Consider the following 25,550-nt stretch of genomic DNA (forward strand, 5'->3'; position numbering starts at 1 on the left):
CTGCATTTGTAAGCCACTCAAGAAACATCAGGTTCAGCCAGCTGAACCTGCTGTAGCAAAGGTAGCGAGCAGTGGTTCAATCAAATGTGTGGGGTCAGTGATTCTCAAACTGGGATGCACATTGGAATCCCCACCGAGTCCTCCACTGGATGCTCAAATCTGTCTGGGAGAGGAAGGAAGGGAAGAAGGATTCAAGAGAGGTGTTATGGGCCAGGCTTGAGGGTGAGCGGCCTCACTTCCATCCTCACTCCATCGGCCAGCCGCAGGCACATGCCACCTCTGAGTGTAAGGGACTGAGAAACTGATCAACTGCAGAGCCAGCAGGAAAACCAGCCAGCCGCTGCCACATGGGTGATTTTGATGCACAGCTAAGCTCAAAAACTCTTCTTCTGGAGTAAAAGGGAAAGATAATTGAGGTTTCAAAAGCTGAAGACAGACAGCAGGAAGCAAACAAAATACCATCTTGCAGTGGAAGAGAAGCTTAAATGGTTTCGAGCACTGTCACATACTCCCACGTAAATGTTTCAGATAAGGTATCACAGGCTCCAACTTGCCCTTCAAAGGCAGGACCTCCCCCTCCTGTGGCACCCTGGCCAGCCTCCCCACCCAGCACACTGTAGTCTGCCACATGCCTGCTCATCTCAATTAGACTGCAGGCAAGGGTTCAATGTATTCATCCTTGAATCCCAAGTATCTGGCAAGGTCCTTGGCACAGAGTAGGGAGAGCTGGTTGAATTTGGTCTGGGAGATTAATGGAAAAGAAGAAATTCAGAGGCAGAAAAGACCCATGGTGGTTAAGAGCGCTGATTTTGCCACTTAGTACCTTGGTGACCTTGGACAGGTGACTTTAGCCTCTCTCGGTGTCTTGCTTTTCTTGTTTATCAGTAGGGTCTATGATTGCATCGACCTCGGATGCTTGTTGCGACGGTTAAATGAGCTAAGAGATCCAAATGTGCTTAGAAGAGCATCTGACTCATAATAAGTCCCTGGTAAGTGTTGTTGCTATTTTTGTTAGTAAATGATAAGAAGTCCTACCACCGAAAGGATAGGAAACAGAAGGAAGAGGATAGAAATGAGCAATTGCAACTAGAAGGGCCTGTGTGCCCACAACAGGGGTGAGGAGGAGTCTCATAGAGCAGGTAAGTTTCCCCACATGCCATGGCCAAGAGACTTCAAAGCAAGTAAACATCAGAGGGTGACATTTGCCTTTCTGCAGAGCAGATGGAACAATCACTGTGCTAGCCTTATACAGGCCGGGGCAGGAAATGGGCTAACCAGAGTGAACTGCTGACACCGGTGACAAGGAGTCCATGGTGCCAAGCTGAGACTGGGGTTCTGAAGGGAGAATAAGACGTATGTGTTGGTGTGGGTGGGGGCATGTGATTTGGTGGGGAGGAAGAAGGGTAGAAGAGAGAAGAAATTTCTTGGGGCATCTGAGAGCCACCTGAAAATATTTGACCCTGTCTTCAGGCAACAGGTGATTGCTTTATTGCATTAAAACTTCCAAAATTCAAAACATGTATTGCAGCAGCTGCCTGGTAAGATTTCAGAGGACACAAAGATGTGTTAGAAAAATACCCTAAAGCCCTGCATGATAAGAGAAGGCGGGAGATAATGCTGTGGCTGTCAGCTCAGTCGTCATTCAAGGGTTACGTTCATTTCTCATGAAAACGAAACACCGCTTCTGATGACATCAAGATTAGGTGTCTAATTTGTGGATAACCTAGACCCCACTGGCTCTTTCCCCAGTCGTTCCTCAGATGAAAAACATTATGAGATGCCAGTTATGAAAACCTGACAGAAGTGAAATCATTATTTTAGCCTGTCCTTCAGAAGAGCCTGGGTGATGGGTGGGCTGTGGCTCAGAGGAACTCAAGGCTCCTTTCTGTTGTTAAGCCCCTAGGATTCTAATCCTGTCCTCTATATGGTGATGGTTCTGCTGTTCCACCATCAGGAACACTGGCAACAGGTGCTTTCTCAGCTTCCTTCGAGACTAATCTGAACCCTTCGTGAGGTATGTGATGAACTTGGAGAACAGCCCATAATTAAAGAACGTTCCACCACTTCTCTCCTGCTTCCATGGCCAACACCTATAATTCTGTAGTCAGGTAATCAGCCCTCATTGCTGAGGCTTTGACTGCCTTTGCAGTGCAGAATCCTGAAGGTGTCTTCTGTTGTTTGCCTCTTAAGATTGAAAGTCACTTTAAAAATCTAGGCTCTGAGTGCCGGGCGCGGTAGCTCACTCCTGTAATCCCAGCACTTTGGGAGGCTGAAGTGGGCAGATCATTTGAGGTCAGGAGTTCAAGACCAGCCTGGCCAACATGGTGAAACCCCATCTCTACCAAAAAATAAATAATAAATAAAAATTAGCCAGGCATGTTGACGCGCACCTGTAGTCCCAGCTACTTGGGAGGCTGAGGAAGGAGAATCACTTGAATCCGGGAGGCAGAGGCTGCAGTGAGCCGAGATCCTACCACTGCACTGCAGCCCCAGTGACAGAGTGAAAGTCCATCTCAAAGAAAAAAAATCTAGGATTTGAGGGCAGCTAAGAACACAGGGGGCAGGGGTGAGGTGGGTACCTGGAGGGGAGTGAAAGAGAGGCCACAGTTGCCCGAGTCCAGCCTTGGGTCTCTGATCTGCTTAAACTCCTTCTGCAACTCTCCACTGCCCTGACAGTGACATCCCCACAGTTCACCATGGTCTTAAATCCCCTGAGAATTCCACCTCATCCTCTGCCACTTCCCTTCACTGCTCTGAAGATGCCCTGGTCTTGCTTCTGTCCCCTGGACATACCCAGGTTGTCTCCATCTTTGCATGTGTCATAGCCTCTTCCAGGAAAACCCTTCCTGTTGCTCATCCCAGAACTGAGTCTTGGATTTACTCTTATTTTGAGAGAAGGGGGCATTTCCACCACCAGAAGGGATCTTGCTGTCTCGGTAGCCACTGTACCCTGGCACCTGGCGCATCTACTATATAGAGTCACCATGAGTACACTTGTTTCACAGTTTGCTTGGGCAAGCCCCAAAGCCTGGTTCCCGGTAGGATGAGTCTTGGTGAGTGGGCTGAATTTCTACACAAGTCTCCCTACCAGTTTCCAATCTTGGTGAAACTATCTTTGTGAGCATAAATGAGAAAATTTGCCATTCATATCACCAGTTACCCAGCTGTGGGCCAGGTCCACAGAAGAGCCTCATCCTACTTTCAGTTTTTATTTCCTCCAGTCATGGGAACAGTGGGGTGCCACCTTTTCAGAAACTCTAAGAAACGGTGTTCATGAAAGTGGCCAGAGAGTTTTACAAGTTCACCATTAGGAATGATTAAATATCCATGACTAATGCCTCTGTTATTAAATCGTATTGGGAGTTCAAAAGTTTGCTTTCTGTGCATTAAGAGTAAAATGAGAAGAAGAAAGCAACTGAACCTCACTTAGAAAACATTTTTCTCTCCTTGGCAGGGTGCAGCAGCTCACACCTGTAATCCCAGCACTTTGGGAGGCCAAGGTGGGTGGATCACTTGATGCCAGGAGTTCAAGACCAGCCTGGTCAACACAGTGAAACCCCATCTCTGCTAAAAATACAAAAATTAGCTGGGTGTGGTGGCATGCACCTGTAATCCCAGCTACTCGGGTGGCTGAGGCAGAAGAATCGCTTGGACCCAGGAGGCAGAGATTGTAGTGAGCCAAGATCGCGCCATTGTGCTCCAGCCTTGGCAGAAAAAGAGAAAGAGAGAGAGAGAGGGAGGAGGGAAGGAAGGAGGGAGGGAGGGAGGGAGGAAGGAAGGAAGGAAGGAAGGAAGGAAGGAAGGAAGGAAGGAAGGAAGGAAGGAAGGAAACATACATTTCTTATCTCCTAGACCCAGAAGCACCTTCCATCCATGAATCCAGGAAGTAGGAATGAGAGCTGCCACCACGGTAGAAAAAGTGAGTAACCCTTACGTGAGACATAACACCCAGGCCAGGTGAGCTTCAGGAAATGGGAACCCTCTAAGGGCATGCTCATCTGGACAGAGCCACTCTGAGTGCCAGAATTTGTATAATGTTTTAGATTTGCATGGATACAGAAATATAGAAGAAGAAGAATCTGTAAGAGGATTTAACAGTGGTTATGTCTGAGAAACAAGGAATACATGTAGTTTTAGGGGTTTTTTCTTAGCTGAATTTTTTGAAGTTTCTAAAATGAACATAATTTACTTTCGGAATTTTTTAAAAAGCATTGAATATTTAAAAATTTTTTAATAATGGCACTCATTAAACAAAAAGTATTACAAAACAGTAGAGTTACAAAGGAGGAAAAAACTGCTCAAATCAACTACTATTTATGTTTGGGGTTTTGAAAAACTATATTTTTTTTTTTAAAAATAAACTGTTTTGTCTTATTTAGCATAGCTATAATTATACTATATATAAAATATTTTGCTTGCATTCTTTAACTTATTTCATTGTAAGTACTTTCCATGCTATTACTTAGTCTTTACAACACTATTTTAACTTGCGAATAGTATTCTGTTGAAGTATCACAGTTTGCATTTACTTCTGTGCTCAATAGGGGACATATATGTTCTTTCAGTGTTTCATGGTCTCAAGCTGCCCTTAGTATGTCATGCCATAGAGTTTAGATTCTATTCTTAAGACAATGGGAAGCCGCTGACAGTTGTTAAGTGACCAAGTCATGTCATCGAGTTTTCATTTAAGGAAGTTCTTCTGGCCTTTCTGAGAAGATGAATTGGCTACAGTGAGGCTGAATTTAGGGAGAACAAGAAAGCTGAGGCTGAAGCTGAAATTTTCCAGACCTCTCATTTCACAGAAATCGATACTCACAGTGCCCGTTTTGCCTTCACTTTACACCAGATTGTAAAATTTTGAGCATTATGAAAATTTGGGGCTCCAACTTCTCCATTTTGCAAAGAGGCAAATAAGACTCAGAGGGTTTAAGTGACTTCTCTAAGGTCACATAAAGATTTAGTGGTGCCTAGAACATAAGGTTTCTGATTTTAGTCTCATGGCCTTCACCAGAGCAGACTGCATCATCATGAAATAATAGAAATTAAACGTCATTGGTATATTCAGCAATGTGTTCAGGTGAAGAGAGGTTTATAAGTGTGTAAAAGACAGGGATGATAGTAGGGTGGTGATAGTGATGGTGATGATGGTGATAATATTAGTGGTGGTGGTAATTGATGCTGGTGGTGGTAATGGTGGTGGTGGTGGTGGTGGTGATGCTGGTGGTAATCATGATGGTGGTGATGGTAGTGGTGGTGGTGGTAATTGGTGATGGTGGTAATGATGGTTGTGGTGGTGGTAATTGATGGTGGTGATAGTGGTAGTGATGGTGGTGGTGGTAATTAATGGTGGTAGTGGTGGTAGTGATAGTGGTGGTGGTGGTAGTGATGATGGTGGTAATGGTGGTAGTGATGGTGGTGGTAGTAATGATAGTGGTGGTGATGGTTAATTCTTGGTGGTGGTAATGATGGTGGTGGTAATGATGGTGGTGGTAATGATGGTAGTGGTGGTAATGATGAGGGTAGTGACGGTGGTGATGGTGGTAATTCGTGGTGGTGGTAATGATGGTGGTAATGATGGTAGTGGTGGTAATGATGGTGGTGGTAATGATGGTGGTGGTAATGATGGTAATGGTGGTAATGATGGTGGTAGTGATGGTGGTGATGGTGGTAATTGGTCATGGTGGTAATGATGGTAGTGGTGGTAATGGTGGTAATGGTAATGAAGGTGGTGGTAATGATGGTAGTGGTGGTAATGGTGGTAATGGTAATGAAGGTGGTGGTAATGATGGTAGTGGTGGTAATGGTGGTAATGGTAATGAAGGTGGTGGTAATGATGGTAGTGGTGATAATGGTGGTAATGGTAATGAAGGTGGTGGTAATGATGGTAGTGGTGATAATGGTGGTAATGGTAATGATGGTGGTGGTAATGATGGTAGTGGTGATAATGGTGGTAATGGTAATGATGGTGGTGGTAATGATGGTAGTGGTGGTAATGGTGGTAATGGTAATGATGATGGTGGTAATGATGGTAGTGGTGGTAATGGTGGTAATGGTAATGATGATGGTGGTAATGATGGTAGTGGTGGTAATGGTGGTAATGGTAATGATGGTGGTAATGATGGTAGTGGTGGTAATGGTGGTAATGGTAATGAAGGTGGTGGTAATGATGCTAGTGGTGGTAATGGTGGTAATGGTAATGATGGTGGTGGTAATGATGGTAATGGTGGTAATGATGGTGGTAGTGATGGTGGTGATGGTGGTAATTGGTCATGGTGGTAATGATGGTAGTGGTGGTAATGGTTGTGGTGGTAATTGGTGGTGGTGGGTAATGATGGTAGTGGTGGTAATGGTGGTAATGGTAATGATGGTGGTGGTAATGATGGTAGTGGTGGTAATGGTGGTGATGGTAATAATGATGGTGGTGGTAATGATGGTAGTGGTGGTAATGGTGGTGATGGTAATAATGATGGTGGTGGTAATGATGGTAGTGGTGGTAATGGTGGTGGTGGTAATGATGGTAGTGGTGGTAATGGTAATGATGATGGTGGTAATTGGTGGTGGTGGTGGTGGTAATGATGGTGATGGTGATAGTGGTGGTGGTGGTGGTGATAGTGGTGGTGATTCTTTACAAAGGACAAAGTACTTCCCCAGCTATGATCTAATTTGATCTCCGAAATAACTCAAATATAGTGGCCATGGTTTCTTGCCATGGTAGGCATCATGTGAGATGCTTTATTTATTTGATACCACAGCCCTATGAGATTGGCATGATTATTCTTCCCATGTTAACAAATGAGGAAACTATAGCTCAGAGAGGTGAAATGACTCACCCAAATAAACAAGGAAGCCGTAATTAGAACTCGTTTTATATAAGTATGTGAATTTTACTGACTTGTTTTTTCCGTTTTACCATGCAGACAATACTTTCCTCTGGTGGGTAATTTAACCAAACTATTGAAGGTCATGGGTGAATAAGAAGGGAGGCGGGCTGGCTGGCCTGGCCGGGCACCCATACACCTGGGTTACTGGGAATAGGCTGGCCACTCCTTTCAAAGATGCCCCTCCTGAAGGACATGTAATACACGGAAGGGGGCTCCACACAGCAGCATTCTTCACGTGTAACAGCGGCCCATGAAACAGGGCTAAATTGTAAGGAGCTAAAAAGCAGGGAAGAGCTAAAAAGCATTGGGCTGCTTTGCCATGTGAACCTCATTATTAAGAATGCTACCTCAGGGCCGGGCATGGTTGGCTCACGCCTGTAATCCCAGTACTTTAGGAGGCTGAGGCAGGTGGATCATTTGAGATCAGGAGTTTGAGACCAGCCTGACCAACATGGCAAAACCCAGTCTCTACTAAAAATACAAAAATTAGCCTGGCAGGGTGGCACACACCTGTAGTCCCAGCTACTCAGGAGGCTGAGGCAGGAGAATTGCTTGAACCTCGGAGGCAGAAGTTATAGTGAGCAAAGATCGTGCCACCACACTCCAGCCTGGACAACAGAGCGGGACTCCATCTCAAAAAAAAAAAAAAGAGAGAGGCACAAGAAGTGACAGGCACATAAGCTGCTAGAGGACAGAACTGTTTTTCAATCTTGAAATCCTCTAAAAATTGATCACTCCTCACAGGTTCCTATCAGCCTAAATCTAGACATTTATTGCTATAGGCAACAGAGTTTGTGAGTGAACAAAATTGCCCAGGGCAACTGTGCTTCTGGAAACATGACAGTAAACAGTTATTATTGGGTCATTTCAATGCGGACTTATTTGGAACAGCTGTACTTGGTTCAGTACATTAATGTAGCCCGAAGTTAATTAACCATCATGACTGACTTGCTGGGGAAAATGCAGAACACCAGGAAAGTAAATGTCACATTTGTTTTTATTTGCTGCCCTAAACAAATCATAAATACCATAAGTTTAGTAGTCGGACACAACGGTGCCAGGGATATTCATCCTCCTGTAATGAATGAGATGGAGGGAAAAGTGTGATGATTGCCAAAAGCACTGACAAGGGAGACGAAGTAATTTATTCATTGAAAATGCACACGCATGCGTGCACACACACACACACACACACCCCTAGGCCGAGCACAGTGGCTCATGCCTATAATCTCAGCACTTTGGGAGACTGAGGCAGGTAGACCACCTGAGGTCAGGAGTATGAGACCAGACTGGCCAACATGGAAAAACCCCATCTCTACTAAAAATACAAAAAATTAGCCAGGTGTGGTGGCATAAGCCTGTAATCCCAGCTACTCGGGAGGCTGAGGCAGGAGAATTGCTTGGACCTGGGAGGTGGAGGTTGCAGTGAGCCAAGATCCCGCCACTGCACTATAGCCTGGGCGACAAGAGTGAAACTCCATCTCAAAAAAAATTCTAATCCAATGAAAGAAAAAGCAAAGACCACCAAAAGTACCTGTCTGTATTTCAATCTGATCACATCACAGACTGCGCTTTCTCAGGGTCATTGGTTTTGCTCATCATGTGGCAATGGGTTTTCTGCTCCTCATCCTCCCCAGATATCAGCACGGTTCACCTTCTCCTCCTGCAGGTCTTCACTCAGATGTAACCTGACCTTCAGTGGCCTCCCTAGTTCTTTATCTGAAATCACCCACTCCCCTCCCCCACCTGCCCATGCATCTTCCTGCTTTTTAGCTCCTTAGCACTTATTTCTATTTCAGTACTCTATGTTTTAAATACTTATTTATTTATGATTGCTGTCTCCCCCATTAAAATGTAAGCTCTGTGAGAGCAGTGATCTTTGTCCTTCTTGTTCTCCCATTTTTCCAATGAGCACAGTGTCCGACACATAGTAAGCTCTAAATATATATTTGTTGAACAGATTAATGAATGAATGAATGGAACAATCAATCCATCAATTAATTTCTTCAATAAAGTTATTGAGAACCTACTAAGGGATAACACATAGTAGGCTCTAAATACCTATTTGTTGAACAGATTAATAAATGGGGCAATCAATCAATTAATTAAATTCCTCGATAAGATTATTGAGAACCTAGTAGGAGGTATGACTAAGGAATGATGGAGAAATTTATTTATTGAGCCTCTTAATAGCATTTATTCAGCCTCTATGATGTACCTCAGACATGGAAAGCTAGATGATTTTCATGTCTAATACAGAAACCCCAAAATGCTATTTTAAAACATGGCTGCAAGTTGTAACTCCTGCTTTAGGGGATGAGAACAGAATTCATCCTAGAGATAAAACTGCTCTACTGTGTAAGAAAACATTTCATGGTACTTGGCTTTGCAAAAATGAGGGAAGGTGGACTGAGGTTGTTCATAAGTAAGTAAAATCGACTATGGTTTCCTTGGGCAGGATTTTTGGTTGTTTTTGTGAAGGCATTGTCAGTTTGTCCCCAACAAATGTAAAATACAGAAGTTCTGGTTTGAGCTGAGCTGGGAAAAATTCTAGGCTTGAGTGTGAAAGCAGATTTGAGAAAGAAATTGGTTCTGAGGGAAGAGACCCCACAGTCATGGAGGCCAACTGGTGGCCAAAAAGAGACTGTCAATGAGGGGCTCCTTCTAATAGGGGATGATGATGGACCTACAGAGATGTTTAAGATCTAATTTTCAGTTGTACAAGCAATGTGCTCAATCCTCCAGCAAATCGGTTACACAAAACTGAGTGAGCACAGACTGTACAGCTGTACTTGGTGTTAAAATATTAACATACTTCATACGGGTTGGTAAATAGCCTCTGTCCTGAGGCTTTCTCTCCCAGTTATTCCCTAGTACACTGTTACCTTGAGTACCCCAGCCCACTCCAAGCCCCCTTAGCCACCCGGTGATCCAGAACCTCAAGGGTTATGCCTGACACCACAAGGACCCTTTAGGATGGATTGGCCATTCTCTGTGAAGGCCACGGCAGTTGTTAAATATTCTGACTCTCATGGCTCATCCCTGTGATCCCAGCACTTTGGGAGGTCGAGGTGAGCAGATTGCTTGAGGCCAGGCATTCAAGACCAGCCTGGGCAACATGGTGAGAGCCTGTCTCTACTAAAAATGCAAAAAACAATTAGCCAGGCATGGTGGCACATGCCTGTAGTCCCAGCTAACACAGGAGGCTGAGGTGGGAGGATGCCTTGAACCTGGGAAGTGAAGGCTGCAGTGAGTCGAGATCACACCACTGCACTCTACCTGGATGTTGAAGTAAGACCCTACTTTAGAAAAAACCATCTGACTCAGCCCTGCCTCCACACACATACCAGACTAATAAAGGGGAAGACTGTCCACGACCAGGTAGAAGCAGAGCAGAAAGAGGCAATAGTATGAGAGACTGGAGGGACAGCTACAGCAGAGAAAGGGAAGGTATGGGATGGGAGGTAGGTGGTAAGCGACAGGTAACATCCAGGACACACAGGCACTCCAGATATCTTCAGTACTATCCAGAGGGCCCTAGTATTCTGCAGTCACGCAGAGCAAGGATTCAGGCTATCACTACCTAGTGTTAAAGAAAATGAGCTCGCAGAAGGCTGGGAACTCAGGGACACTGAGAGTACATATCAGATGGAGAGAAATACCGCGTTGCCCTTCCCAACATGGAACTGCTGATTCTGGTAGATTCAGTTTTATATCAAAGGACAGGTGGTGTCAGCAAAGCACGGGCTGAAAGAAAACAGCATCATTCCCCATGTATTTAATCAGATGTTCAACTCTGCAGGGGGTAGGCGTGGCTGTGGTTGGCTCCAGCATGCCAGCTCCAAATCTGACGCATTCCACATCCGGAGCGCCCCAGGAAGGAACACAGAACCCCTGCTGTGTTCATTAGACTCCCTGCTCAGCCCCAGCACTCTTTTCTCTTAATATCAGGAAAATGAATGAGAAACTATGAGGCAGAAGTAAATGCAATCATCTTCCAGAGGCCCAAGCCAATGCTTTCGGGGACGTGGGGACTCGCATTTTCATAGGCCCCTTCATTCTAGCTCTCTCTTCTCCCTTTGTGCTTCCACGTTCACTCTCCACTTTTCCTCTCACACTTGCATCTTTTCCTGAGTGAATAAGGATCACACCCCAGTCACCAGCAACGTGGCCAGCCCCGTGCCAGGCACAGAGGCGACACTCTGCCCGGGGCTTGCTGAAAGCAGACCAACGGCTCCCCTCTCACTGCAGAAAAGCCAGCTTGTGCCCAGAAAGCTAGAGAATGAAAATGGCAATTCATCATGATAACTAGGACTGAAGGCAAAGCTATCAGAAAGCCTGGGAGGAAAGAGCCAGTGGTCCCTTCATCCTCCTCCTGCAGGGCGGTGAATGCTTCAGACAAACACTGCGTTTGGGACCATGGAGGTATGTGTGCCATGCCCAGCAAGATTCATTCAGGATATTCTAGAGCATAAACATCTTCTCGGCTGCCTCTCTGACCTTCTCGCCTACAACTCTCCCCATGCTCCACTCTGGCCACATGGACTTCCTTGCTGTTGCAGGGATTTGCCAAGCATGGTCCTTCCTCCAAGCTCTGTACCTCCTGTTCTGTGTGTTTAGAACACTCTCGATGTCCCCGCAGCACCTTCCCTCCCTTCCCTCAGGTCCTCGCCCAAATGTCACCTTCTCAGAGATCCTACATGATGACACTACCAAAAATCACATACACCTCTAGTCGCTCTCTCCACCCTTACCCAGCCTTATTGTCCTTTCTAGCACTTTCCCCAGCAGATACATCTGATGTTTTAAGGTCTCAATATCAGGCACATGTCTGTTTTGTTTCCTGCAGATACTTCAGTTACCAGAAAAGAACTTGCTCAATAATACTATTGAATAAATGACCAAATGGTCCCTTAACTCTTGCACCGGCAAATATTGTTTTATTATTAATTTTCCCCCCCCAAACTCTTAAGAAATTCTTATGATATCACTGAAAGCCAGTCTGAGCTTCTGAGAAGCAGAAACTAACTTGTTTTAATCCCACCCATGGGAGCCTTTTAGTTGACCTCGTTAGCTTCATTCCAGGTAAAAGTGTAATCTACCTCAGCCTTTCCAGCCCCTATATTCAAGGTGCAGATGTGCCCTGGCTGGGAATCGCTGCTTCGCACCTTCAATAACATCACTTCTTCCAATTAATGGAGCATCTACTCCCATACACTGCATGTATACACTTGTCTACACCCCCATCCAGATGCTCAGGCATTGCACAAAAACTAGACTCAAGAATATCCCATTAGATCACTCAATACCAAATATTTTTCCTGCATCTACAAGATGTTGGTAATACAGCAATAAACAACAGAGCTGTGGAGCTTACGTTGTAGAAATCAGACAATTAAATGTTAACTTGAATTAAAACTGACCTAGAAATGTGGAATATTCAAAGACATTAATCTATGTTAAAATTTTTCATTTTCACAGTTCTGGAAGTGGATAGTGGTGATGGCTTCACTATATTGTGAATGTACTTAATGCTACTAAATTAAACACAAAAGTGGTTAAAGCGGTAAATTTTATATTATGTGTATTTAACCACACAATTTTTTTTCATTTTCTTTCCTGGGTTATGCTCTAAACATGTGTTTTGTGGTTCAGCAGTCTGCACTTTTTCACTTAAATTTCTTTGGTAGAAAAGGAGTTTACACAAAGGGTATTAGTAGCTCGCAGAATTATCAGGAAGCTGGAGAACAGGCTTGGGGCTGTTTTGAGAAATAACATTCACAGATCTGTTCTATCACCACTGCCACCAGGCACTGGATGCTGCAGATCTCAGTGTCACTACATAAACCAGGATCTTACTTTACTGCAGCTGCTGCTGCCCTCAGCACCAGTAGGAGCACTTCCTTTTTTTTTTTTTTTTTTTTAATTTTTTTTTTTTTTTGAAACAGAGTCTCACTCTGGAGTGCAGTGGTGTGATCTTGGCTCACTGCAACCTTTGCTTGCCAGGTTCAAGCAATTCTCCTGCCTCAGCCCCCAGAGTACAGGGACTACAGGCCCATGCCACTACACCTGGCTAATGTTTTGTATTTTGGTAGAGACAGGGTTTCACAATTGTTGCCCAGACTGGTCACAAACTCCTGATCTCAGGCAATCTGCCCGCCTCAGCCTCCCAAAGTGCCAGGATTACAGGTGTAAGCCACCTCGCCTGGCCACTTCTTTTTTTTTTGAGATGAAGTTTCACTCTTGTTGCTCAAGCTGGAGTGCAATGGCGCTATCTTGGCTCACTGCAAACTCCGCCTCCCAGGTTCAAGTGATTCTCCTGCCTCAGCCTCCCAAGTAGTTGGGAGTATAGGGATGCAACACCACGCCTGGCTAATTTTTTGTATTTTTAGTAGAAATGAGGTTTCACCATGTTAGCCAGGCTGGTCTTGAGCTCCTGACTTCAGGTGATCCACCTGCCTCAGTCTCCCAAAGTGCTGGGATTACTCCTGGCCAGTAGTAGCACTTCTGAACCAGGAATTTGACCTTTCAGTCACTGCCCCTACAAAACATCCCCTCCACCATCTTCACCAGGAAATGGATTCTGGATGGCACTGGCATTCTTACATTGGCCACTTTCAAAGTGAAGGCTCAAGTCTCACACAAGCATGTCTGGAGGGTGGAGCCCAGATCACACGCCAGGGCAGTAGTGGCAAGGGAGACTAGGAATATGTTTTCTGATGAGCTCGTAAGGCACCAAACACTGGAGGGACTTTCGGTAGATGCTGTGTAGCCAGGAAACATGACAGGTGTCCCCTACAGATATGCTTTTATTTTGCTCTTTTCTTTTATTTCCTCCTAACCACACTTTCACTTCTCCGAAGCTTCACTTACACTCTACTTCCTCAGACTCCTCTAGAGCAGCCGCTAGAATAGTTTGGAGCCTCCCCCAAATTTCTCTGAAATTTCTCTGCATACAGATGCACAGTGGGGTGTCAGGCTCACTGCGGGCTGGAAGAGAACCAGAACACAGTGCAGCTTCTCTGCAAGCCAAACTCCCCTGTTGCTTAATCCCTAGGCAAAATGCAGACACTTGAGGATGGACCGTAGGATGGAGTAGACAGACGGAGGCAGAGTGAGCCAGACAACAATTCTTACCCTGGAAAAATATTGTCAACCTAGCAGATACTCATGAAGTTCTTTCTTTCTTTCTTTTGAGAGGGAGTCTTGCTCTTTCACCCAGGCTGGAGTGCAGTGGCATGATCTCAACCCCTGCAACCCCTGTCTCCCAGGTTCAAGTGATTCTCCTGCCTCAGCCTCCTAAGTAGCTGGGATTACAGGCACGCACCACTGCACCTGGCTAATTTTTGTACTTTTTAGTACAGACGGTGTTTCACCATGGTGGCCAGGCTGGTTTTGAACTCCTTATGTCTTGATCCGCCCACCTCAGCCTCCCAAAGTGCTGGGACTACAGGCATGAGCCACCACTCCTGGCTGAAGTCCTTTCAATTTATGTTAATTCATTGACTCAACATTTCACAGATGTTTATCAAGGACCAACATTGTTCAATGGCCCAGGCCTGTTACAGGTGTTGGGGATTCAGTCATTGATAAAACGGGACATTCACTGCCTTCATGTGCAATCTAGTACAGGAGGAGAAGTACTACTGAACCAAGTTCCCAACCAATTTACTGATGGAATGACACACAGACAATCCACAGTGGTAGTTCCTGGCCTTCTTTCCACTGGTAGACAGATGACAAATGACACCAGTACCTCCAAAGGGGTGACAATATAGTAGCACTAGTTATATGCCAGGCACTATGCTAAATTCTCTCCACACATGAACCCACTCGGTCCTCACCACAACTCTCTCAGATAGGTTCTCTTGTCATTCCCATCTACAGTTGAGGAAACTGAGGTACAGAAGTAAAGTTTCTTGCCCAAAGTCAGGGCTGGGAAGCAGCAGAGCCAGGAGTAAAACCCAGGCAGTGTGGCTTCAGTGTTCAGTTCTGCTACAGCATCGCTGGCAAATGTGGGGGTTACCATGTCATTCCCTGAGAGTCAGCTATAACTAACTCATTTTCCCCGCTACTCAGAAAGCAACTTTAAACCCATGCTCATTCAATTATTTTGTTAAAGACATAAATCAATGGAAAATGCTTACTCTTTGATCAGTAAAGAACTTGCTGCAACACACATTACAGAAACTTGGGCAGGATTACTTCTGACTAGCTAGTGCCATTCAGTTCTGGGGAGGTTTGGGGGCACCTCTGGAATGAATCAGATTGCCTAATAAAAATAGTGATTATTTATTTAGGGCTTATAATGTGCTGGACAATGGTCTAAGCTCTTTAAACATATTAACTCTCCCATCTACCTTAAGGGCCCTTTTCCCAGCACAGAGCCTAGCCCAGACCCATACCCTCTGAGAATGTCCCCAAGAGATCCAACATGGTCCAGGCAAGAAAGTTGTGTCTATCCCAGATTATTGAAGGACCTGTCAGTTCAGTCCAGCCCTGACTTGGCATTGCAGAAGCCAGGGCCAAGGTGCACAGTTTCAGGGACCTGTTGGTGAGCTGAGGTAGCCTCCAAGAAGAAGACAATGTCATTACCTCTCCTGAAGCAATTTGCCCTCCCCCTCTCCACCTAGGAGGGCACTCTCTGATTGACTTAATGCTAGGATGCTTCTGAACAGTGATCTGCTGTTCGGAACCACGCCATCCTCTATGACAAATCAAAGAACACAGCATCCTGGAGACAAAGCCGCCAGGCATACCTTATTCTGACTCGACAGCTTTCATGTCTGCGTCAGCCTGCCTTTCTCTGTTTAGGAATCATCACAGCTCCAGCTTTCCTTCTAAATAATACGGTAAACATCCAGCCATGACTCAAGCCAGTTATTTGCTGTTGCCCAAACTGCACCTTACCCAGGTTCTCTTATGGTCCCTGAGTCATTAACCACACAACAAGCCAGGTGCCAACTCCACCTAACAAGGCCTCCCTCCCCTGGCTCCTTGCCAAGGCTGCTCTTAGCCTGGGCTAATGAGATCCCTCTACCCCCGCCATGCCCCACCCCCTGCTCTCTCACCCACTCAGGCAGGCTGGAATTGAGAGTTCAAAAGCTGTGAAAACTGAGTGAGGCTTGCAAAACAGGAAAAATGCAAACTGGAAGCCCTTCATGCCAATTTTAGGGCAGCCCCTGTTAGGAGAGCAATAAAGAAATAGCCATTTACACAATTTAGAAGCAAATGGCCCTTTCATCTGGAGTGGCTGTTTAATGAAAAGCACACTCTGCTGCAGAGGGGGAGTGAGCTCCAGCTAGAAGCACGCCTTCCTACAGCAGAGGAAAGGCTGCCTTGCTGAATGGCTGCTCAATGCTGCTCAGAAAGCAGCTGGAGGTGGGGTGACTGAGCAGAGAATTGCCTGGTGGATGCGAAATTTATTTTTATGCTTTTGTGTCTTGTGAATGTTCTTTTCCAGGAGGCTACCCTGTGCTGAGATACTGAGGCAGCTGGCCACAGCATCAGTCATGCTGGACTGTGTGATGGAGAAAGAAGGGCAGTAAGAGACAGCAATAGCAGCAGCACTCCATCTCTGGAGTAGTTTCCAGGGCTAAGACTGGAGATTTGCTGTCATCAGAAAAGCACCACCTTTTCAATATAACCACATGGGCCAACTCCTCCTCCCCTCCCGCAGCATGAGTAGATGGTTTGGAACCAGCTATGCCACCGCTATCCAAGTGTAGTTCCGAGACCGCGTGGGCACTGGGATTACCTGGAGTTTGGTAGAGACGCAGACTGTGAGGTCCCACCAACCAGGAGTTACTGAATCCGCCTCTGCGTTGGCCCCCCATGCCTGGGTGATTCTCCTGCACTCATTCCCTGAGTGCCACTGTTCTAGGCCTTGCTCTTGGTTGTGAGGAGAGAGATGCAGGGGAGGAAATGCGCCCCGAAGGCACAGGCTCTTTCTTGGGGGGGCTTGTGAATAGACACAGGGAAAGTGGCCTGTAAGTAACACAGCTGCTCTTCCTGCTTGCCGGAAACTTGCAGCACTGAGTAACCATCATTGTCTCCCTGCTAAATTCTACAGCCCCTCCTCTCTCCAGCCAGGAGAAAAACACCAGGAGGCAATGACCTCAGCCCTTTACTGATGCAAAACTATTTCCTTTTGCCTGTAGGAAACCATGTCCATCAAATATTCCTGGAGCTTCTGACTACGCATCAAGCTTCCGACTGCACCTGGAGCCTTCCGACTGCTTCTGACTGCTCAGCCCCTTGGGAGAAGCTCCGCCAGTTCAAGACCCTCACCCGACCCTCTTCTCCGACCCAGGCCTTCTCAGCTATCTGGGGCTAGCAGGCAGGTTGGCCTTCACCACTGAGGCCCCTGGTAAATTTCTACAGATAAACCCCCATTTAATTTTTTGTTTCCGTGTTGCCTGCCTCCCCACCCCACAACCCCCAGCCCGCCCCTCCTCCCTACCACAAGATGTCAGGAGCAGAGAAAGGTTATATTACCAAATTTATTTGAAAGAAAACCTCCTAAGAATTTTCTTAGGTTTGCAAATATTTCAAGAATGTCTGTGTTGTCAAGAGTGTGAAGAATGTCTCATTGGACATCCGTCAGCGTCACTGAGAAAAGAAATCAGTCTCTGATGGGGGAGTGTGGGAAACAGTGAATGAAGAAAAAGCAGGGGTTTGCTTTTTGTAATAAACAACGCTGGCGTGCACGTGTTTTCTCATGTTACATTAGAACATGCTCCGGCCCTGGTCCCTTCTGCCCCCTCCGCCCTTCTCTGCTTCAAGAAGGCCTTCAAGATAAGAATGTTCATTTATTTGGGCAAAGCTGTGTCAAAATTGGCTTTAAAAAATTGCTGATGAGAAAGCTACGTGAACGTTATCTTTAAGCCAGCTAATTACGCACAAGCTGGGGCCATTTTCTTTTCTGTTTTTTGGAGACAGACTTTCACACTGTTGCCAGGCTGGAGTGCAGCGGCACAGTCTCAGCTCACTGCAACCTCCGTCTCCAGGTTCAAGCGATTCTCCTGCTTCAGCCTCCGGAGTAGCTGGGACCACAAGCGCTTGTCACCACACCCAGCTAATGTTTTGTTTTAGTAGAGATGGGGCTTCACCATGTTTGCCAGGATGGTCTTGATCTCTTGACCTTGTGATCCACCCGCCTCAATCTCCCAAAGTGCTGGGATTACAGGTGTGAGCCACCGTGCCCGGCCCCATTTTCAAGCATTAACAGTTTGACAGAACATTAAATATGATGCTGAGGACCTTATTATGTTTGTGCTGTATCCCCAAGCCCAGCACGGCTCCTGCTACATTGTTGGTACTTGGAAAGTGTCTGGCTGACGAAGTGAAGGAGTCAGAACAGAGGGTTAGATAGCAGGCAGGACATCTCAGAGTGCCTTGCTGCTTTCCAGCACAGGGTCATGTCAAGCTCCCAGAGACTCTGAATGTTTACATATAAATCGAGGATGAAAATGGAACAATAAAGATTTGGGGGAGAGTGAACCCTAACCATTTTCAAGCCTCCTAGTCTGTAGACCGTAAGTATCCTCTCCTATTGCTTAAGGGCCTGCTCTTAGGCTGGATTCTGTTAATAGCAGAACTGGAGACAGGGATTCTCAGGCAAGTGATTTATCAAAGAGTGCTCTGAAGACACTGGGAGTGAGGACAGCAGGATAGGGGAGGGGAAAACTAGGAAGGAGAGGGCTCAGGGAGTGCAAACTACACCACCAGGTTGTCCCTACCTCCAGGCAGGGGCCCACCAGTCTTAGTCATTGAGACATTGACAGGATGTGGAAGGAATGGGGTGAAGAGAGAGGTTGGAAGTGAAGTTCTATCAGAGGAGTTATACAAGCCCTGAAGGGGATTGGGCCGTGCACCAAGAGCATCTACTACATTCCCAAGGTCTCCTTCAAGATGCAGTGGGGCCTGCCTGTCAAGCCTTTGTAATAAACATGTAAGTTGATTTTTGTGGATGCATATAATTTAGGAGAAATTTTAATAGCCCTCCATCCTGACCCCACCTTCCTTACTCTATTTACATACTACATAGTTCATCCATCTTTACATTAATTAACAGCTTATTCATTGTCTGTTTCCATACACTAGAATGGGAGCTCCATGAGGGCAGGCATTTGTCACACTTTTGACTGATGTATCCTAAGAATAGTACCTGACATGTAGAAAGTACTGGGCAAATATTGGTTGAATGATAGAGTATTCTGACAAACATATTCTCTGCTTGGTTGTGGCTCAGGGATTTTTGCAATGATTCTTTGGGTCCAAGCAATCAACTTCTGACCTGCACGAATAAGCAGGGAACTCTAACATGCTGGTGGAAGGATTAGAGAGCCCTGTGATTCTCAGATTTTAGTGCATTTAAGAATCACCTGGGGATCTTGTTAAAAATGTGATTCTTGGTTCTCCCACCCAGAAATTCTGATTTAGTAGTTCTGATGGAGCCCAAGAATACGTATTTTACAAAAGCATAACTATCAATTTTGATGTAGGTGAACTGAGCTCACATTTGAAAAATACTGGTAGAGTCTGAGACAGTGGGTCAGTTATAAATAGCTGCCTTAGCCCACCCAGCTGATCAGCCGCAGAGCTGGGGCCAGACCTGGCTCTTCCCTCTTCAGTGCAGCGTGTTTTCCACTCACTGTCTTTCTTAAGATATGTTTATAAGATTCGCACGTATGTTGGTTACCATGGGAACATCCTGCTGCAATCCTACAACTGTAGTTGGGCTTTGTGGCATAGGTTGATAGCTATCTTTAGCAAAATTTGGCTTCACAGTTTATTATGGCTTGTGTTGCCCCTGTTTTCCTGGAAAATTGTAAATGTCATAATCATTTATCACGAGGGAAACCAGTGTGAACCAGGAACTGGGGCAGAGATGCACGAGTTGATTTGGGGGTGTACTAGCAAGACATGAGGAAGTTTTATGGAAAACTGTGGAATGAAGCCGCGTGATGTAATGCGTGGTGAAGAGCCTTGGGGCAGGCGTACATTCACTAATTAGAAGTCAGTAAGCTCAAAGAAGCTGTGAGGAGGAATTTCTCCAAGCCTGAACAAATGAATGTTGGCTTAAAGATATTGCTATGAAGCAATTTCATTCACCATACACCTTCTGGCCATCCTTAAAAGGTGTGTGCCATGGGTGGGGGTTAGATCCCAAAGGGGGTGTTCAGTGGGCAAACGTGGTTGACAAACTGTCTTCTAAGAATAAACCCTTAAAGTAAGCACTATATTACTTAGGTGTGACACGTACAGTGTGCCAGGCCCTGCTTTAAGTTTTATGTATCATCTCATTTGACTTCATAACAATACTCTAGGAAATCATTATTTTTTAAGTTTGAGACTGGGTCTCACTGTGTCACCCAGACGAAGGAGTGCAGTGGTGCGATCATAGCTCACTGCAGCCTCTGACTCCTGGCTCACATGAACCTCCTGCCTCAGCCTCCTGAGTAGTACAGTAGATACTATTATCTTCACTTTACAGATGAGGAAACACAAAAGTTCCATCAGTTGTCTAAATTCATACAGCTACTACCTATTTGAGCTAGAATTTGATCCAGGCAATCTGGGCCCAGAACCTTTGCTTTTAACCAACCACTGTTCTCTAGTACAGCTGAATGAAGTGTAACAGATGGGACTTTGCCTTCTAGAGCATTGCCGGTAGGGTTGAAGAACCATTTAATAAAGAGAGCTGGGACAAAACTGAGTGTCTTGGCATGTTGGTAGGGGGAGGGCATCAGCGAGGGGAGAAGAAGCACTGAAAATCATTCTGGAAGATGCATTTCAAGTCATTTCTCTGGAGTTATATGACCTAGATTCTCTCCTGTCTCTTTGACCTGTACAGAAAGTGTACCATGTTCATTATTGCATTTGTCTTGTGGCTTCTTTTCTGGGAGAGGAGCTCAAAGAGAAGGAAGAGGGGACAATTGGCCTCAGTTCCATAGAGGGCAGGAGGCACTGGGTTGAAGAGCGCAGATTTCTCTTGACCTTGTCTTGAGTTGTGTGCCCTGACCCAGGATTCAGTAAGCGAGGGGCCCAAGGGGAGAAGAGCAGTAGGACTTGGGAGGGACACCGTCTAGATCCCAAATGCTTGCAGGCTGTGGCTGAGAAGCTGCAGAAGAAACCCTGTTGGTTTGGCAATAGAGGCTGCCCAGAGAAAAAGGAAGCCTGAGAGACTGGGCCGGGGGAGGAAACCACCGGAGGCTGGAAACAACAACCAGAGCTGGTGGCAAAAGTTTGCACCAAACCTCAAACCAGAGAACTTTCTTTCATGTATGTGCCAACAGAGAGAGGCCTTGTGAGTGGGGATTTTTCTGGAATTCATCTTAAATGCAAAGAAGCTAGAGGTGTAAGGGAAAGAGGACGTCTTGAGAGGGAAGCTGGTCTCACTCAGAGTGATGTGTGGCTCCTCCCGGATCCTTCATCCTCTGTCCCTCTTTTCCTTCTCCTTTTCCTCCTCCTTCTCCTCTTCTTCCTCTAGTTCTGCTGCTGCCTGTCTCCTTCCTCAGTGCTCAGATAAGATGTAATGAGGGCAAATGAGATAGAAATATAAAGAAAGGTTTGTAGACGTAACCCTTCACCCAGAAAGTGTATTTACACCCTAAATAAAGTGCAGCTTGTTAGCCCTAAATAATTTCTAATGATGAACTTCAAACAGGTGACTGTGGGTGTACAGGGCTGGAGGAGGGCAGGCAGTGGTAGTGTCTACTTGTGGATGAGACAGCTACTGTTGTTCCTTTCCTATGCAGGAAGCCCTATGCAACACACACACACACACACACACACACACACACACACACACACACACACCAGCCTCTTCACATGCACACCTGCACTACAGTTGGGTCATTTTCTGGGGAAGGCTGCCCAAAGACTGCAGTCTAGAGGAGGAGGAGAGTTAGCCAGGTGAAGCGGCTGCTCTAGGAATGATGCCTTGGACCTGGTAAAGCTAGTGGGGAAGGAGCCACAGCTGCTGAAGCAGTAAGATGAGCATCTCATCAAGTAACCCTATAGGATCCCTCTTATATAAGTCTTTGCTAAGTACCAGTACTTTAGTCTGGTCTGATGCCAGCATCGGTATATCCTTGGAAGACTGGCTCAATGTAGCCCAACTCTCTCCACCTCTCACCGCTCTCTCCCCGAGCCTACCAATGTTCAAAGTCTAATGTTACTGTGGCCTCTTTGGCACCCACAGGCTAGCAAGGTCTAGGATATTTGAGTTACAGAGCAAAAATAGAAAAATATGTTTTTGCCTTATTATCTGCAATTCAAAACATGTTCCCTGATCTTTTTCAGTCCATGCATATCTAATATGGCAGTGACACAAACACAGCTTGGTGAGTGGTCCTCTCCCTGTTCCCTGGCCCTCACATGTATATTCACTGATATGACCCCCCCTGCCCTGGGAGCCTCATAGCCGGCCGTGCCCCATTCCATGCAGTCATCATTACAGTTCCTTACTTACAACCATCTACGATTGAATGGCGAGTAGGCAACCAGATCCATACAACGACTGTTGATTTTTTTTTCCAAGTTCTCAGTTTATTTTTGAAAAGTGAGATTTTCTCACGCAGCATGAGATTGAGGGTTTGGAAAGGTTTCTGGTCTGGGAAATCCATGACTATAATAAACGGGTTTATCAGACCTGGTTGTTTCTGAAGCAGGGTGTCACACGCTGGTGGAAACAGTGCTGATGTGGGTCCTAGGAGGGTTAGGCTCGGAGGGCAGGTGAAACCAGCTGATGAGAGCCAGAGATTCTCAGGAACCAGGGTTGTGACTGGGGGTGCTCAGGAAGAGACTCCCATATAGAAATCAAGCAAGGGGTCACCCCCAGGCTCCCAGGAACTCCCTCAGAGGGTGACGCAGGGTTATGACAGGGAAGGCAAGCGGGGGAGGTCGGCACATCCCTGCCCAAGAGCTCCAGCTGCTCCGGCCCCACAAAGGAACAAGCCTTGCCCTTCCCTTTGATTAGTGACCTGCCAGCCCTCATGTGGCTCTGCACTCTGGGACCTCTGGGCTCTGTAGATGCCTGGTTTCTGTGACTCCATTTCTCACTTTCTAAAGAGGTGTGACTTCTTCTGCAGAAGTTAGGGGCTCAAGTCAGTGGTTCGCGGGAAGTTGCTCAGACAGAAAGCCTGAGCTGATACTTGGTGGGTGCAAATGAGTCTGATGGTGTCAGTTGTTCAGCATTTTGGCTATCATCCCTGTGACCCTTGAATCACATTCAGTCCAGAGAGAATCTCGTACTTCGAAAGGTCAGGTAAGGGACCCGTCACATATGGCACCCTGTAAATTCTTTTCAGAAGCACTCTGCTATGGCTGATGTCATCATCAGCTGCATTATTGCCATTGTTATTCTCTCTCTCTCTTTCTGTCTCTCCCTTCCTTGACTATACTATTGAATACAAAATAAATTCAGTGTGCTTTCATGTGTCTTGATCTTTGTCTTACTCTGTATGTCTAGGTCTGGGCCTCCCTCTCATTCTTGGCTCAGCTCAGACTCCTGCATGCTTGCCACTCACCCACCCAGTCCTCAGCACTGTCAATATGAATGCATGACACCCTGTTTTGGAAACAATGCTGGAAGCAACCTCCTCAGGCTTTGGTTCTGCAGCATCTGGGCCCAGCCAAGGACTCTCTCTCATTCACCCAAACAACAGATGCTCTTAGGAACACTGTGCTGCCATCCATCACTAATACATTTTTGTTACAAGTAGAGTTGCTGGATTTACTAAATAAAGACACAGAACACCTGTTAAATTTCAATTTCAGATGAGTAATGAATACAATTTTAGTATATCTCCCCTGCAATATTTGGAACATACTTATAATAAAAATTAGTTATTGTTTATTTGAATTTCAAGTTTGGCTGGGTATCCTGTGTCTTATCTGGCAAACCCAAGTGACAAGTCAGACGACAATAACAATAAGGAACTGGAACTTACTGATGTAGACACCTGAGAAATCTAGAGGCTGGACTGGCTGCAACACACCTGACACTGGGGACTAAATGATGTCACCAAGAACAGCAAGTCTTCTTTCTCTGTCTTCTAGGTTAGCCTCCCTGAGTTGGCTCCATTCTTAGATAAAGTTCTGTCTTTGTGGAGGCAGAATAGTTGCAGTTTTCCAGTCTCCTCTTCTAAGATTCTGAGTTGGTAAAAAATAAAAAGTTGTTTGTTCAAAGGCTCCCACAAAACTTTTGATTCATTCCAGGCCAGGGGTGCAATGGCTCACACCCGTAATCCCAGCACTTTGGGAGGCCAAGGAGAGAGAGTCAATTGAGGCCAGGAGTTCAATACCAGCCTGGGTAACATAGGGAGACCCACCCCCCATCTCTACAAAATATTTTTAAACAAATTAGGCAGGTGTGGCGGTACACACCTGTAGTACCAACTACTTGGAAGGTTAAGGTGGGAAGATTGCTTGAGCCAAGAGATCGAGGCTGCAGTGAGCTGAGATCATGCCACTGCATTCCAGCCTAGGTGACAGAGTGAGTCCCTGTTTCAAAAAAAATGAAAGGATTCGCTCCAGCTAGATCAGCTTGAGTTGCCTTTCCACTACTAACCCAAGCTTTATGGCCAAGAAAATGAATGAAATCCACTGATTGGCATAGGCTGTTGCCAGATAATGGGAAAGGGATGATTAGGAGGCCAACCATACCTATTCCCTACTCACACCAAATGAGTATATGGATACGCAGTGCTGCTTGGCTTCTACAGCAGCTTACAAAGCCCCAGAGAGAGGAAATGTAGAGGTTAATAAGGCAGTGTGGGAAGCAGGCCTGCCCCTTTCAAACAGCCCAGAATGTGCCATTCAATTGCTGTCCTGGGTACTTCCTGGAGTTAGCAACCCCTCTTCCTGGTCCCTAACTGTTTCACAATGTGCCTCGTTTGTAGCAACACGTGAGACTGCTTGTAAGTGTGGCTGAATCTCAGAAGTACAACTTCATTATCAGAATCACTGCTGATAGGAAAGGTTTTCGGGATGTGGAATGACCCAGGCACACATCATCTACTAGATGGCTTTTCTGTGTGTCTGTTTTCAAGGGCAATTGGCTTAGAATATTGAGAAATTTAACCTGACTTTTATTTACATTTTAAGAGATTGCCTCAGCTTTGGTAAGTATGTTTTAATAACGCTGTTTAAATAGTTGCTTCTTTTTAAAATCGAGTATGAAAAACTAGGGGTTGCTACATTCCTACAAAGATTCTATCAGCAGAACTAAATGGGGAAATGAACCATTAATCCGTGGCCTAATGTTTTTCCTTACACGAAAACAAGTTAAAAGCTAAAGGCCTAAGAAATAAGATAGAAGCCTCTTTCTCTCTTGTGTCAAAGAAGTCCGAAGGGAGGTAACCCAGAGCTGATGGAGTGTTTTCACAGTCATCAGGAACCCAGCCTTCTAACTGCCCTTTCATTCTTGGCATATTTTACTTCATGGTCCAAAATGGCTACTTGAGCTCCAGCCATCACATCTGATATTTTAACTAACAGGAAGGAAGAAGGAGTCAAAGAGCATGCTCATGCCCTTCAAGGACATTTTCTTAAATTTATATATAACACCATCATTTACATTTCACTGGCCAGAACTTAATCACATGGCCACATCTATCAGCAAAAAAGCAGGGAAAGTAGTTTTTATTACACATAGCTTTT

General features: G+C 45.7%; 1 long non-coding RNA gene across 1 annotated transcript; it reads left to right on the forward strand.

The window, feature by feature from the left end:
- Positions 1–1,016: 1,016 nt before the first annotated feature.
- LOC103788684 (uncharacterized) lies at positions 1,017–20,597 on the forward strand. The gene is made up of 4 exons (XR_614667.6): positions 1,017–1,139; positions 1,897–2,014; positions 3,853–3,919; positions 17,042–20,597. It is a non-coding gene; the product is annotated as an uncharacterized LOC103788684 (long non-coding RNA).
- The last annotated feature ends 4,953 nt before the right edge of the window (positions 20,598–25,550 follow it).

Source organism: Callithrix jacchus, chromosome 16 (assembly GCF_049354715.1).
Source record: "Callithrix jacchus isolate 240 chromosome 16, calJac240_pri, whole genome shotgun sequence".
NCBI lineage: Eukaryota > Metazoa > Chordata > Mammalia > Primates > Cebidae > Callithrix > Callithrix jacchus.